Source organism: Delphinus delphis, chromosome 14 (genome assembly GCF_949987515.2).
Source record: "Delphinus delphis chromosome 14, mDelDel1.2, whole genome shotgun sequence".
NCBI lineage: Eukaryota > Metazoa > Chordata > Mammalia > Artiodactyla > Delphinidae > Delphinus > Delphinus delphis.
The window spans coordinates 62,469,505-62,485,695 of NC_082696.1; the positions used below are offsets into that span (position 1 = coordinate 62,469,505).

A 16,191-nucleotide genomic window follows, 5' to 3' on the forward strand; every position below is an offset into this window, starting at 1 on the left:
AGGTCCAAGTTCAACCCATTAATAAACATAGAGTTAAAAGCTACCCAGGTGGAATCAACATCAAAGGAAGACCAGAATTTTCTTTAAAAATAATCTAAAGTCAGTTGTAATAGTCATGATTGGATTCCTCAGATTTTTATGTGCAAGTCTAAATTTTGTTCCAATCGACAGCCCTAGGAATTGCCTAGTGAAGTCACCTAGCAAATGCCCAAGTCTGATCATATAATAAGTTAGTGGACTGGTCTACCAGTTTTAATCCTAGAGACCTTTCAAGATTTTCCCAATTAATGGTTTTCACCCAGTGCTGGGCCTGACTTTAACTGGCAAGCATATGAACTAGCTGATGAAATTCAGAGAAGCCAGGTTGATAAGTTTAAATTTCTCAGGAAATATGTAAGGATCTTCAGTTACTCTGGGAAAATCTTGGACCAATGGTTCACAATTCAGCTTTAGTCCAGGGAATATTAAAAAAAAAAAAAATAGTGGTTTAGCCTCTGGATCCTCAAAATGTTTAATTTTAAAGGGATGGGTTTTATTAAGTTCATAGGAAAAGGGAGTGGGAAGAGTTTCAGAGAAAAAGAAAAGTTTGGAGAGAGAATCAATATGGGGGAATCAAGGGTCTGGAGGAGGCATAGGTGGTATAGAAGGGTCAGAAGTAGAGGGTACCAGAGGCAGAGTCTGGTGAGGGGACAAGGGAAAGAGACAAGATGGAACTGGAGGGGGAGCATGTGTCCAAGAAGCAAAGGAAGGAGAGTCTGAGGTTTCAAGAGCATTTTTATCTTCTAAGTGTTTGTTTGCCTCAGTTAATCTTAAAGTCTTACTTTGCAGAGAGGCAATTTTAGACTTCTGATACCATTGGGAAGCCTCAAAATAACAATTGAAAAAAGCATTCCACTCAGTTCTGGAAATTTTTGAGCCATTGTAGTCCAATTCAGTTATAAGGAAATTAACTATGGGATTTCAAAAGTTCCCCATAATGGTCACTGATATTCTGAATTGCCTTTGGTCGGGTTGGTCCATTTTATTAAAAATGTGTTTGAGGAAAGATCGCGGTTTTTAAATATTAAATTGGCTAGAGTCCCTATAGTGGGTGCACCCTCAAAATATTTAGTTACCTGGGATCTCGTTTCTCAGAAGTTTCTCTCTAGAGTAAAAGAATAATTTTTAACAGGTCAAACATCTTACAGCTTAAACAGCTCAATTCAAACAGCTTTCAAGCTAGTACCAGCCAATTCTAAGGTTAACAGTTTGGTCTTGGAGGAGCCAAACCAAAGGCTTTTTTTCAGTCAGTGTCCAGAGAATAGCCTATTCCTTTGGAATAGGCTGATGGCTTAACGGTCACTATTTCAGTAAAGCAGCTTCTGTTCCCTAAGGAATGTGCTGAGGGTTTCTCAGCCAGTTTTAGCTGAAATAGTCTTATCTCAAAATCAGACCCATATGCAGAACAAGGCCTTAACCAGAAAAATTAAACTTTAAAATAAATCCCAAATAAAGTCAGGAGAGCTTCAACGGCAAAGAGGGTGTGAGCTTGGATCCTGGAAAAAGACACATCTTCAAATTCTAGGGTCAGTAAGGAAAGCAATGAGTGACAGTTATGGGTTTGATACCCATTTGCTTACCTGCTCTTGAGCCTTCAGGGGTCTTCTGTGGTCCCCCATATGGGTCACCAAAATTTTGACCTGAAATAAGTAGACTGCCTTTTATTTCTCCAGTAAGATGGGTTTATTTGGAATCAGCAGAGAATTGCAGTTCACGGTTTGTATCCATGGTGAGTCATGTGCAAGTCCCTGCACATCAAGGAAAAGAGAACACTTTTATAGAGGAAAAAGAGGAAGTTGGGAGGGATATAGTAAACAGAGTCCATGGCTTTTCATTGGCTGAGTCTGTAATGGGAAAGAAGAGGAGTCTTTCTTCTTACTTTGGGCAGTTCTATCTTCTCAGTCATGAGAGCTCCCCCTTTTTGTCTCCCAACCCTATTTAATTGAGGTTTCACTTTATTAATTTTTTATATTTCTGCAAACCATCTCTTTGAAATTTGTCAATTTGTTCTAATTGCTACAACATACTCTTTTTCCTCTTGTTTAGACATAGACTTTTTTTTTTTTTTTTGCTGTACGCGGGCCTCTCACTTTTGTGGCCTCTCCCGTTGCGGAGCACAGGCTCCGGACACGCAGGCTCAGCGGCTATGGCTCATGGGCCCAGCCGCTTCGCGGCATGTGGGATCTTCCCGCACCGGGGCACGAACCCGTGTCCCCTGCATCGGCAGGCGGACTCTCAACCACTGCGCCACCAGGGAAGCCCTAGATATAGACTTTTTAAGTATTTCTATCCTGAACTCTTCCCCACCCAACCTGGTTCCACGTGTTCTTCTTTGTTGATCACATAGCCAGTTGGTGGGGCACAGTCAGGTAAAGGAATCTAAACTAAGGGTAAAATAAGGGAAGCAGAGCTCTCTGTGTGCCCCTATACAGGCAAAGTTGTCTCCTCTTATTGTTCCTTTTCAATATCATGCTGGAAATTCTAGCTAATGTAATTAGACATAAATAAATAATTAGATTGATTGATTGATCGATAAATAAATAAATAAATAAATGGTATACAGAATGGGAAGAAAGAACTGAAGTTGTCTTTGTTCACAGATGACGTGACTGTTAATGTAGAAAATATAAAAGAATCAACCAAAAAATCTAATATGTGATCAATAGCAAGGTTTTAGGATACAGAGTTAATATACAAAAGTTAATAGCTTTCTTATATACATGCAATGAACAAATGGAATTTGAAATTAAAAATGCAATACCATTTATAAAAGCAACCAAAAAAAATGAAATACTTAGGTATAAAACTAACAAAATATGTACAAGATCTACATGAGGAAAATGACAAAACTCTGCTGAATAATATGAAAGAAGAACTGAATAAATGAGGAGATATTCCATGTTCATGGTTAAAAAGACTCAGTGTTGTCAAGATGTCAGTTATTTCCAAATTAACCCGTGGATTCAGTGCAATTCCAAAATCCCAGAAACTTATTTTGTGGATAAAGGCACATTGATTCTAAAGTTTATATAGAGAGAAATAACCCAGCATAGCAAGCACAATATTGAAAGAGAAGAACAAAGTTGGAGGACTGACACTACCTGACTTAAAGACTTACCATAAAGCTGTAGTAAGAAAGACAATATTATATTAGCAAAAGAATTAAATAGATCAACTAGATCAATGGATCAGAATAGAGAGCCCAGAAATAGTACCCCATAAATGTAAGCAGTTGATCTTTGACAAAGGAGCAAAGGCAACACAATGAAGCAAAGATAGTCTTCTCAAAAAATGGTGTTGGAACAACTGTATATTCACATGCAAAAGAATGAATCTAGACATAGACCTCATACCCGTCAGAAAAACTAACTAAAAATGAATCACACACCTAAAGGTAAAACAGAAAACTGTAAAGTTAGAAGATATCACAGAATAAAGTCTAGTGTTGGGTGTGGTAATGACTTTTTAGATACAACACTGAAGGTACAGTACATGTGAGAAATAATTGATAAGCTGGACCTCATGAAAATTTAAAACTTCTCTGTGAATGTCATTTTCAAGAGAATAAGAAGACAAACCACACACTGAAAAAAAATGTGAAAATGACACATCTTTAAAGGACTGCTCTGCAAAATAGACAAAGAACTTTTAAAACAGCCATGAGAAAACAATCTGATTTTAAAATGAGCCAAAGACCTGGGCAGATACCTCAACAAAGAAGATATACACATGGCAAGTAACCATATGAAAAGATTCTTCACATCATATGTCATCAGGAAAAAAAAAATTAAAACAACAATGAGATTACGCTACGTATTTTTTCAGAATGGTCAAAATCCAGAAAACTTACAACACCAAATGCTGATGAGGTTGTAGATCAACAGGAACTCTCATTCCTTGCTGGTGGGAATGCAAAATGGTTAAGCCACTTTGGAAGACAGTTTGGCAGTTTCTTACAAAACTAAATACGGTTTTACCATACAATCCATCATTCATGCTTTTTGGTATTTACCCAAATGAGTTGAAAACATATGCATGCATAAAAACCTAAAACACATAAAAACACATGAGTGCTTTTAGCAGCTTTGTTCAAAATTGCCAAAACTTGGAAGTAACCAAAATGTTCTTCAGCAGGTGAATGGGTAAATAAACTGTGGAATCCCCAGAAAATGGAATATTATGCAGTGCTAAAAAGAAATGAGCTGTTAAGTCATGAAAAGACATGGGGGAAACAAATTAATATCAATAATTGAAAGAAGCTGATCTGAAAAGTCTACATAATATATGTTTCCAACTATATGACATGATGGAAAAGGCAAAACTATGGAGATAGTATAAAGGTCAGTGGGTAGGCAGGGTTTTGGGGTGGGGGAAGTGATAAATAGGTGGAGCACAGAGGATTCTTAATGCAGTGAAAATACTCTGTATGATAAATACATGTCATTGTATATTTGTCTAACCTCATAAAATATCCAACACCAAGAGTAAACCATTATGTAAATTATGGACTTTTGGTGAGTATGATGTGTTGATGTAGATACATCAGTTGTAACAAATGTGCCGCTCTTTTGGGGATATTGATAATGGGTCACTCTATGCACATGTGGGACAGGATATATTGGAAATTTCTGTATCTTCCTCTCAGTATTGCAGTGAACCTTACACTGCTTTTTTTAAAAATATGGTTTTAATTAAAAAGTAACAGTTGGGTACATTTGTGTAGATTTATTTCTGGACTCTTTATTCTGTTCCACTGATCTGTGTATCTGTCCCTTCACTAGTACCACACAGTCTTCATTACTGTAGCTATAAATCGACTTGAAATCAGGTAGACTGATTCCTCCTACTTTACTTTTCTTTTTTAAAATTGTTTCAGCTCTTCGAGTTCCTTTGCCTTTCCATATAAAATTTAGGATAATATTGTCTATATCTATAAAAACTATTTCTGGAATGTTGTTAGGAATTGCATTACACCTGTATATCCCACTGTATATATGTACTGAATCTTCTTTATCCATTCATCTATCGGTGGACATTTAGGTTGCTTCCATGTTCTGGCTATGTGAGAGTGCTGCAGTGAACATTGGAGTGCATGTGCCTTTTTGAATTATGGTTTTCTTAGGGTATATGCCCAGTAGTGGGATTGCTGGGTCATATGATAGTTCTATTTTTAATTTTTTTTTTCCTACCTTTATTGGCCAGCAGGCTACTTGAGGGGGATGAAGCAGGAGGAGAGGGTGGCCCCAGTGCCGGGCCGGCTGTGCTTCATGGGCTTGTAAGTGATGGAGAACTCACCTAGGTAGTGGCTGGTCATCTCAGGCTTGATTTCCACCTGGCTGAAGGTCTTGCCATGGTAGCCGCTCACCATGCTGCCCACCATCTCGGTCAGGATGATCATGTCGCGCAGGTGCGTCTTCACCAACTCAGGCTTCTCCATGGGTGGCACCTCCTTCCTGGCCTTGTGCAGCCACTTCAGCAGCGAGTGCTGCTTCCTCTGGAGGCCGCGGTTTAGCCGCTGCCGCTGCCTCACACTGTACGGCTGCATCAGCTGCTCACGGGACATGTCCGGCAGCTGGTTGAGGTTCATGCAGTGGTAGGTGAGCTTGAGGAAGGTCCACTTCTTCTTCTGCTCCACTTCCGCCATCTTGTTGGCTCTTCAGAAAGCTAGTTTTAGTTTTTTGAGGAGCCTCCATACTGTTCTCCATAGTGGCTGTATCAATTTACATATTACTCAGCCATAAAAAGTAACAAAATAGGGTCATTTATAGAGACGTGGATGGACCTAGAGTCTGTCATACAGAGTGAAGTAAGTCAGAAAGAGAAAAACAAATATCAAATATTAATGCATATATGTGGAATCTAGAAAAACAGTACAGATGAACCTACTTGCAGGGCAAGAATAGACACATATGTAGAGAATGGATGTGTGGACACGGAAGAGGGAAGCGGGGATGAATTGGGAGACTGGGATTGACATATATAGGCTACCATGTGTAAAACAGAGAGCTAGTGGGAACCTGCTGTATAGCAGAGGGAGCTCAGCTCGGTGTTCTGCGATGACCTAGATGGATGGGATGGGGGGCGGATGGGAGGGAGGTCCAAGAGGGAGGGGATATAGGTATACATATAGCTGATTCACTTCATTGTACATCAGAAACTAACACAACATTGTAAAGCAATTATACCCCAATTAAAAAAAAAAATGAACGACACCTCTGGAAAAATAAAAAACAACCCTGTGTATCAATTTTAGATGAACTTCAAAAATTAGTCTCCAAATCAATCAGTATCTATTATTATGACCTTTAGAACAGTGTTAAAATCTTACTTGACTTTTTATTAAGGTAATGTGTGTCTGTTTCATTAAATTATAAACTAATTCAGGAGAGGTGATCTTTCAATATCCATGCATATGTTTCTAAGGTCTAGCTTGTTGGTGTGCAAGAGAAGATATTCAGTAAATCTTTACTTTAAAAATTGCATTAGAATTATTAACTTTAGCAAGTTACATTACACTCTCAACATTTATTTTCCAATGCATTACTCAGTATTCAAAATAAAGCCATCTTTTTAAGTCTTGATTCATTCCTCTTTCCTCCATGATGATACCCTTTCATGTATTACTTTTGGTAGTTTAGAAAATACTTCCATTTGTCTGATAGTTAATTTCATGAGCACATCAAAACTTATTTTAAATTTTGTCTTTTTATATGTAGGCTTTGAGAGAAATTGTTGGTTAATATCTAGGAATTTATGTCTACAAATTTATGTTAACAGATCAGTTATTTACAAGGGACAACTGGAGATTAAATCAATTGGATTTTTTTCTCTCTGTTGTCTGTGTAAAGCCTAAGATTACAATGCACTCTTCAACATTCATTTTTCTCCTTACCTTTTTCAAGTCAATTCTACTTTTGTAAAGCTATGTTAGCCATTTATGTTTTTTTGTTGTTTTCCACCAGTTCTAAAACAACCCATGGACCATACAAAAATAATGGTGCTCTATTATATTTTTTATTGTGGGTTACATATTACCATAGGCAACTTTTCTTGCTACTAATAATATTCCTCTCCTCTATTTTCATATATTGTGCATTCTTCTAGATCTTATGTAAATTCTTTACTGATCAAACATACCTGATAAAGTCTCTTCTGCTTATGCATAATATTCAATCCAGTGAATCATTTAAAGGGGAATTAAGTCTGCAATTTCTCGACAGTGCTTTTATTGCCATTTAACTGTTACTTAAATATTGCCTTTTTTTTTTTTTACTTCTATTCGTATACTTTGCTTTTCCTCCCAGCTGTAGATTCCTGGAAATCTACAGTATGTAGTATATTATAAATACATAATTATTATTTGATTTGAATAATACGTATACTCCAAGAGCACAATAAATGGTCACTTGCAACCCCAAGGCTGTGCCTTAAAAGCCTTTAGCAGTATCTTTCTTTCATTCTTATCTTGAGAATATTGACCAAATAATTGTTCAGGGTATTTTTATTGCAGTGAATATTCACATGGTCAGATAATATGATGGTTAAGGGTTTAACTCTCTGGTCAGATGGTTTCCATTCAAATTTTTGCTACATTTTTCTTATTACTCCTGTGACTGTCAGTTAATTGTTTAACCTTTCTAATATATATTCATAATAAAGATAGTAAAATTATTTTATTGTAATAAAATTGTATAGTACATGTTGTGATTAAAATAAGTATCAAATTTTTCTTTGATCAAATTTCAGTAAATATCATGCATTTTTGAGAAATGTATGTTTACTTCATTGCTATGAGGATGAAATGAAGACACTGTTATGAGAATGAAGTGAGGCTATGTATGCAAAGCACTTGGTATGTGCTTGTAGTATAGTAAGTATATGATAAATGTTACTTTTTTAATAATTTTATTTTATTTATTTATTTTTGGCTGCATTGGGTCTTTGTTTCTGTGCACAGACTTTCTCTAGTTGTGGTGAGCTGGGGCTACTCTTTGTTGTGGTGCATAGGCTTCTCATTGCGGTGGCTTCTTTTGTTGCAGAGAACAGGCTCTAAGCACGCAGGCTCAGTAGTTATGGCACATGGGCTTAGTTGCTCCGCGGCATATGGGATCTTCCCAGACCAGGGCTCGAACCCATGTCCCCTGCATTGGCAGGCAGATTCTTAACCACTGTGCCACTAGGGACGTCCTAGATGCTACTTTTTATTAGTAGTATATCTTTAAAGTGAATGCTTTTTTTCTATTCACAAGTTACATTGTACAAAAGACTGCAATTATTTGGGAGAATGTTACCATTTACTTCAGATTATTATGTTTACTATGTGACTATTTTAGAAGAACAGGGTTATAGCACCTGAAACTTTTGAAGGCAGATGATGAAAACCTCAATTTTGAGGTTTTTTTCCTCTAAAAATGCATGTTTTGTATTCTTATAAAGAATATTTAATATACTTTCAATAATGTGTGATATTAATATTTCAACTGTTGAATTTGTCCATTTTTTCCCCAACAACATTCTGCCTACATTTCTAGAGCACATGTTCAATTTTAATAAATCCTGATTCTTTGGAAGATTGTTACATTCATTATAACCCTTCTATACTAATTTTTATCACTAATGCTGCTTCTATGCTCTGGTAAAAAATAATCTGATTCTCTTTGATGAAATTTCAGTAAAGATTTTGTGCTTCTGTACAGTGAATCTCACTGGTTTCCATTTATCTCCTGGGCATAATTTTAGTTAGAGGGCGAGCCTTAGGGAAAGAGCTTTGAAAGATCCGTTAAAGAAAAATTGTCTTTCTGCCTTGGCTACTGTCAGATCATCTTTGGTCTAATTCTAATGAAATTGATACTCATTTATTTCTGAAGGTTGTGTGAGAATTTACATCATGGCTGTTCTAGCTTAATCTTCTTGTTTGCCATCCCTCCAGGTTTGTAGGAGTCCCAAGTGATTTCAGAAAATTGAAATAGTGAAATAATACCAATTGAAAAAATGATTGCTACTTATAGAGTAGTAATCTGTGGAGTTCAGACTCATTAATCTAAATCACCTCCCTTTGAGAGAACAGAAAGCATGTATGACAAACCACCTGAGAGGTCAGATTGAAAAAAAAAGAATGAAAGAATGAAAAAGAAAAACAGTAAGGTAGTATTAAAGAACTCCAAGGTTACATAATAAATCAATGGGGAGTTAGAAAATTTATTAAACTTCTAGTTTGCTTCACAGGGGATAGTGATACTTCTCAAAGCCACATACAGTTATTTTGGTTTAGAATGCCCTAACTAATCCAGAGTTTAAAATCTCAGAAATTAGACACAGTAATACTTATATACAGAAAAAAATTCTAGTAAGAACAAATTTTAAAGCCTTTTCCCCATTGCACTATAAACTCTTCAGTTACAGCTGAAATAATTCATTCCAAGAATATAATCGGGCTCTGTGTGATTTTAGCCCTTTTATTCTTTGTTCATATGTTATTTGAAGTTTTAGAGAGATAGGTATTGAGAATGGATGTCATTTGTTACTGTAGCAGCTGTGACCATTTGGATGGAAGGAAAGGCATTTGTCAAAACATATGTATTTCTAACTTGGCAGGTGATTCCTTAATGATAGCAATGGAACCTCATAGCATACTGGGAAAATGACGATAATATCATTGTCTACAATGTTTTATATAAACATCCCATAAAAATACAGGAACATATATGTGGAGATGCTTGTGGAATCTAAAAAAAAAAATTTACTGTCAGATTTCTTGGCCATAGAACTAAGAGCATAAAGAAGGTTCTTGGGAATTAAGTAACCTGATTAAGGAAACGTAACTACTTTGCTGGGGAAATTCATCGTCTGATACAAATGTAATGTAAGGTTAATATCCGGTGCACAGATTTCCATGAAAGAACAAACTACTCTAAATAAAAGAGGGATGAGGAATTTTAAGTGTCTTAAAGGGTGAGATAACATTTACTAGGAAATGGCTCAGAAATGTCCTTATTACTGGCAAGTTCAAGACAAGACTTAAAAAAACCAACAATGTCCAAAGTGAGTTTTTTGTTTCTTACGTTTTTGTTTGTTTTTTTTAGGATTGTTTACTGTATTGTATGTCTAATGTAAAACTTCTCCAAAGATAATAGAAAAAATTTAGTTAAATCCTCTTAACCATTTATGGTTTCTTTAAAAATTAGAAAAGGCTTTGAATTTTGTGTCCAGTGGGGCACACTGTAATGTAAGACCCAAAGAATGAAGGAGATATAGAGGAGATACATTTTTATATTAGAATGTTTCAAGAAATATAAAGGCACTTTAAAGGAGACACTTTATGCTGTAATATCCTTTTACTAGTAAAGCTATTATGTTTCTGATTTAATTTTAATTATAGAATGACTACATTTGAAATATTCTCAATTTTGCTGCCTGAACCCCAGCTGCCTTTTTAAATTTCCACTTATAAATCAAATGTAACAATGGTAGAGTTGAAAATATTCTAAGAAATAAAATATTTTAACTTTTTTAAACCATTCTGATGCCAGGTTATAATTATAGAAGTTAAAAAAAAGTTTTATGTGGCAGGGCTAAAGTGCATTAATATCTTCATGAGGTTAATTAAAGGAGATTGCTAAAAAATGGAAGGTTTTTTTTTTGTTTGTTTTTTTTGCGGTACGCGGAGCACAGGCCCCGGACGCGCAGGCTCAGCGGCCATGGTTCATGGGCTCAGCCGCTCCGCGGCATGTGGGATCCTCCCGGACCGGGGCACGAACCCGTGTCGCCTGCATCGGCAGGTGAACTCTCAACCACTGCTACACCAGGGGAGCCCAAAACTTGAAGTATTTAGTGAATGAAAATGACTGTTCTTGTGTGGGGGGAAAAGGGGTGTATATAAAATCTATGTATGTATCATAGCATTGGTCCCCAACCTTTTTGGCACCAGGGACTGGTTTCGTGGAAGACAATTTTTCCACAGATGGGGGGTGGGGGCGGGGGATGGCTCAGGTGGTAATGTGAGCGATGGGGAGCAGCAGATGAAGCTTCGCTCGCTTGCCTGCCGCTTACGTCCTGCTGTGCCGCCCAGTCCCCAACAGGCCCCAGACCGATACTGGTCCGTGGCCCAGGAGTTGGGGACCCCTGTATTATAGGTATTATTTATTTTTGTATTTATTTATTTAAATTAATTGTCACATCCCACATTCTGTCTAATTAACTTAAGTGGAAGTTAATATGACAAATATTTATATTGTTGGTGATTGGAAACTGAAGTTGTTTGTTTTTCAAGTATTTATTTACTTAAAGTAATACGTAGCAATGACTACTGAAGTTAAATGTTGTCCTCTGAAAAGCAATATTGTAAATATTGGCTTTGTGTTTCTTAGATCTAGACAATTTTAGAGAAAACTATGAAGGATGGAGAAGTTAAAATATATGTATGTATAATCTTAGTATTTTCCTTATTTCATTGTTAAGGAAGAGAGAGAAATGGGAAGCACATTTAAGATTGGAAGAGCAAATCCTTCTGACAGGTGCATGGATTTCATGGAGTGTACAGGGTGTTCAAACTCTTTTGCTCTGTTGGTGGCTGCCAGATAGCTGTGCTTTTTTGGTTTCTTTATAGAATTAAACAGTATCACTCAGCTGGATAATACTTAACTGGTAGGATAGTGCTTTTTATGGCACATTGTTTTTTTCTTCCCTTTACAGCTTTCTTAATTCTAAATTTGTTTGCATACAAGTAGTTGAGAAAGATTTTTTAAAATATTGAACTCTAGAAATCAAAAACTCAGTATTTCCAATTTCAACTTGACCATAGACTCCTGACTTTTTGTCTCAGGACACTCTGTTTTTCTGCTCTTTTTTTTGTTTTTTTTGATGTCACAATAACACCTGTTATAGATAATGTAGCTAAGGTATGAAGACGTGAAGGGTCATATTAGTCATAATTTTAGCAAATAAAGTAGTCTCAAATATTTTTTGTGTTAATGCCAGCCTTCTTGATCTGTAGCTGGAAGATAATACATGCTGACCCAAAAAAGAAGGACTGTAGCCCCTTCTTCCACTTTAACCATAGATGCTCCACTTGGATTGGTTTTTATATCAAGTTTCTCAGTAAGCTTTTAGATGATAAAATGTCTTGTAAATTAAAAACAAATGTTGAAAATCAAAGTACTAAGGCAAAAGGCTATTATGTCCTATAATGTTTAAAGGTCCAGCCTCAAGAACCAGACTCCTTAGGTCCTAATCTTGGTTCAGTCACTAAAATGAGATAATAACAGTACTAACTAGTTCATAGAGTTGCTTTGAGAATTAAATGCATTAATACCATGTAGAACACTTAGAATAATGCCCAGTACATTAATAAATTGATAAAACTTGATAACATTAATATTTTATTGTCATTATTGCTATATTTTTATCATTATGCTCTTCAGCCATTAACATATCTCTTCTTATATTACTTTGGAGTAGATGTCTAATTCCTTTCATTAAATTGTGGGCTGCATGAAGAGTGAAGGTAGTATTTAGAGCTGTTCACAGTTATTCTGGTTGTCCTTTGAGGTAGCTGGAAAGACTGAACATCGCTGTGCATATAAATAGTTAGGACCTACCATGTAACTTCTTTGGTCAAGGAAATATGAATGGAACTATGTATATCACTTTCGGGTAGAAGCTTTAATAACCAATTCACAATGTCCTGAGTCCCCTCTCTGTGTCTTGATGATTATGGAACCAAGTGTTAAAATGAAGTCTTCATTAGCCTTAGTAGCTGTAATGAACAGAAACCTTATCACTGTCCTGTATTTAACTTGCAGCCAAAGCAATAAGTACCTTTGTATTGCTTTAAACTCCTGAGAACTTGGAGTTAGTTTATTATCATAGCATAAATTAACCTATTGTGACTTATACAGGAGCAAAGTACTGGTATTCCTTCCCTTTTTCCCTCATCTCACTCAACAGAACAGTATCTTGTCAAATAAATGAAAGAAAATAACTTTATCGAAATAGATTTTCATCCTTGTGAAAACATGTGAATTCCACACTCTACTAACTTCAATCAAAGGATTATTTGCACTTTGTGTTTGACATTTTAATATCAGTTGACTGTTGCCTAATCCTGCTTCTTTCATTTCATCTCATCATGAATCTACCTCATAGAGCTACTTTCAATGGGAAATTTATAGAGAATTTCAGTGTTTCTCTATAAAACCACATTTTGACATTTATTTTCCTGGAAATGACAATGAAAGAAAACAATTATTTAACTGATATTATGAAAATATTCTGTTTTCTTGGTATAAGTTACAGAAAGTTGGAAACATTTTGTCCAAAAAAGATGTAGTTTCACCTTTTAAAAGTACTAAATTGGGCTTCTCTGGTGGCGCAGTGGTTGGGAGTCAGCCTGCTGATGCAGGGGACACGAGTTCGTGCCCCGGTCCGGGAAGATCCCACATGCCGCAGAGCGGCTGTGCCCATGAGCCATGGCCGCTGAGCCTGCGCATCCGGAGCCTGGGCTCCGCAACGGGAGAAGCCACAACAGTGAGAGGCCCGCGTACCGCAAAAAAAAAAAAAAAAAAAAAAAAAAAGTACTAAATTAAGATTTCAGAAAATATTAGGGGTTAGGGAATTCAATAGAAATGATGGGGGAGGGGGTATTGAAAGCTCTGAGAAAGAAGAAAGACTTTGAGAAAAGACATTGGTTTCCAGAAAATTTATTGATACAGCTTTCTAAAACCTTACAGGTTTTCTGCCTGTCTGCACACACAGGAGATGAATACATGCCGCTTGCTTGAAAGTATGTTGGAGAGAAGGTTGCAGAGGAAATAGAACACCTATTATGAAGTGCATATTTTTTTCTGAAGGTATTTGAAGGGTAGGTAATATATCTTCTGTGCTATCAGCTAATATTTTAATGGACTTTGTATTTTCAAGTTCTCCCTTAGATTATGATCTCCCTGAATACAAAGTATGCATTTGTCACTGGATAGCCAGTGACTGGTTGTATTAGTCTGCTCTTGCATTCTGATTTGGGCAAGCATATTCCTAGCAGTTGGTCTGCACAAGAACAAAAGAGAACAAAAGAGACCTGGCTAGAGAGTAGACTGAAGAGGCTCTAAGCTACTTATGTACTCCTGGTGTATATTGAACTTGTGTACATAGACCTAGGAGACTCAAAAGGGTCCAATAAAAAGTAAAAACCAAGACAGAGCTGTAAATAACCTGAACATTGAATGTTCTTCCCCACCCACATGCACAATATGTAAGTCTTGCTGGCTCCAGGCATTTAAACACAATCCCTGTCCAATCACTGAGTGACTACTAATATGGACATAAAGGTCAATTCCTGAGAAGCTATGCTTACAAATTAGAGCAAGAATAACAGCAAAAAAGCCAAAATGAAGTAAAACAAAACAAAAATAAACTAAAACCAAACAAACAAAAAATAACTGAGCACAGTTTTCAATGGTCTCATACTGTAGTAGAAAAAGATATTATAGATTTAGATCCGGCAAGTTATAAAACACAGAAACAAACAGTTTTTTGAAGATTAGAAGTAAAAACAACAACCTTTAAAAAAAACCTCAAAATCCAGAGTTGCTACAAAAATTACCTGAAATTTCCAGTTTTCATTTTAAAAATTATAAGACTTATAAAGAAAATGGAATTTGTGACCTATATTCAGGTTAAAAACAGTCAATAACAACTATTTTTTAATATCCCCAGATGTAGGATTTAGCATACTCCAAAGGACCTATGATAAATATGAATAAAGAAGTAAATGAAATTGTATTTAACAAATTTAAAGAAAGTATGACAATAATGAATCAACTAAGAGAGGTTCTCAATAAAGATATGTAAATTATTAAAAAGAACTAAATGATAATTCTGGAATTGAAGAGTTGCAATAATTTAAATAAATATTTCACTGAAGAATCTCAATAGCAGATTGAAAATGGCAGAAAAAGAAGTAGAAATGATATCATCTAATAAACAGAGAGAACAAAGGTTGAAGAAAAAAGAAAAGAGCCTCAGAGACATACAGGAAAAGATCAGGTACACCAATATAAGTATAATTGGAGTTCTCAAAGACGATGAGAAGGAGAAAGGGACTGAAATAGTATTTGAAAAAATAATGACTGAAAACTTATAAATTCGATGAAAAATATTAATCTACAGATCCAAGAATCTAAACCAATTCCAAACAGAATGACCACAAAGAGATCAACACCAAGAGACATCATAGACTTGAAAACCAAAGACAAAGAAAATATCTTGAGAGGAGTAATAGAAAAACAAATCATCATGTATAAGGAGTATCTATGTGGTTAATGACTACCGTCTCATCAGAAACATTGTCAGAATGTAATGAAATAATGTACAGTATTCAAGGGGCTGAGAAAAAATTCATCCAAGAATTCTGTATCTAGCAAAATTATACTTCAAAAATGAAGCTGAAATAAAAATATCTGAGGTAAACAAAGAATGAAAGAACTTGGTGCTAGAAAATTTTTTCCAAAAAAATTCTAAAAGAAGTCCTTTCGGCTAAAAGGAAATGCCACTAGATGCTAACTCAAATTCACAGGAAGAATTCTGTTTACCTTCTGTTTCTTCTGAAGAACCATTCACTGACCTACTCTAAAAATGGTTGATGTGGGCTTTTCTATCCTCTTCTCACTGATTAACTTACATCCATCAGTCTATCCTGTATCACTGTCTCAGTGACTAGCTCAGGGATATACAGAAAACTTAATCAGGGCCAATGAGTTCAGAGAGAACACTGTTTCTAAGAAAGAAACACTTTCTCTTTGTTCTATAAAAGCTAGAAAAGACTATCTCTCTGACCGTCTCTCTTTTTATGAGAATGTGAGACTTACAGCTGCCACTACAATTTATAAACCTGAACGATTCTAGGGGAGGGCACCATATGGAAAATTAGGGATAAAACACCATGAAAGCAAAGAGGAGTTATGGGGCAAAATCAAGTCCTTGGTAATATAATTTCAACCACTATGTCAAGCCTCACTTACTTTTGCATTTTTTTTTAATACACTTTATCTCCAGAGTAGTTTTATGTTCACAACAAAACTGATCAGAAAGTACAGAGAGTTCCTGTATATCTCCTACGCACACACAACCTCTTCCACTAACATCCCACACACCAGAGTG

General features: G+C 35.9%; 1 pseudogene; it reads right to left on the reverse strand.

Annotated features, from left to right (window-relative positions):
• Positions 1-5,245: 5,245 nt before the first annotated feature.
• LOC132437349 (small ribosomal subunit protein uS19 pseudogene) lies at positions 5,246-5,683 on the reverse strand (annotated as a pseudogene).
• Positions 5,684-16,191: the final 10,508 nt, after the last annotated feature.